This window comes from Centrocercus urophasianus, unplaced genomic scaffold, assembly GCF_019232065.1.
Source record: "Centrocercus urophasianus isolate 14NV4802_14NV808 unplaced genomic scaffold, USGS_Curo_1.0 seq_754, whole genome shotgun sequence".
NCBI lineage: Eukaryota > Metazoa > Chordata > Aves > Galliformes > Phasianidae > Centrocercus > Centrocercus urophasianus.
The window spans coordinates 57394-57952 of NW_024885371.1; positions in this window are offsets into that span (position 1 = coordinate 57394).

The following is a 559-nucleotide window of genomic DNA, read 5'->3' on the forward strand; positions in this document are numbered from 1 at the left end:
ATTGGGTCCCCACCCCACCGTGTCCCCCTTCCATTGCCACGTCCCCATCCCCGTGTCCCCACCCCACTGTGGCCCCATTTCATTGCCACGTCCCCATCCTATAGTCTCCATCCCTGTGCCACATCCCCATCCCACTGCCATGTCTCCACTTCAGTGCCACGTCCCCATCCCACTGTGTCCCCATTTCATCGCCACGTCTCCACCCCATTGCTGTGTCCCCACCCTACTGCCTTGTCCTCAACCCATCGAGTCCCCATTCCCACTGCCATTTCCCCATCTCACTGTGTCCCCAACCCATTGCCACGTCCCCATCCCATTGTCTCCGTCCCACTGCCATGTCCCCCATCCCATTGATTTCCCATCCCATTGTGCCCCCATCCCATTGACTCCCCCTCCTATTGTGCCCCCATACCACTGCCATTTCCCCATCCCATTGAGTCCCCATCCCATTGTGCCCCCATCCTACTATCATTTCCCCATCCCTTTGTGTCCCCCATCCCATTGTGCCCCCATCCCATTGAGTCCCCACCCCATTGTGCCCCCATCCCACTATGCCCCC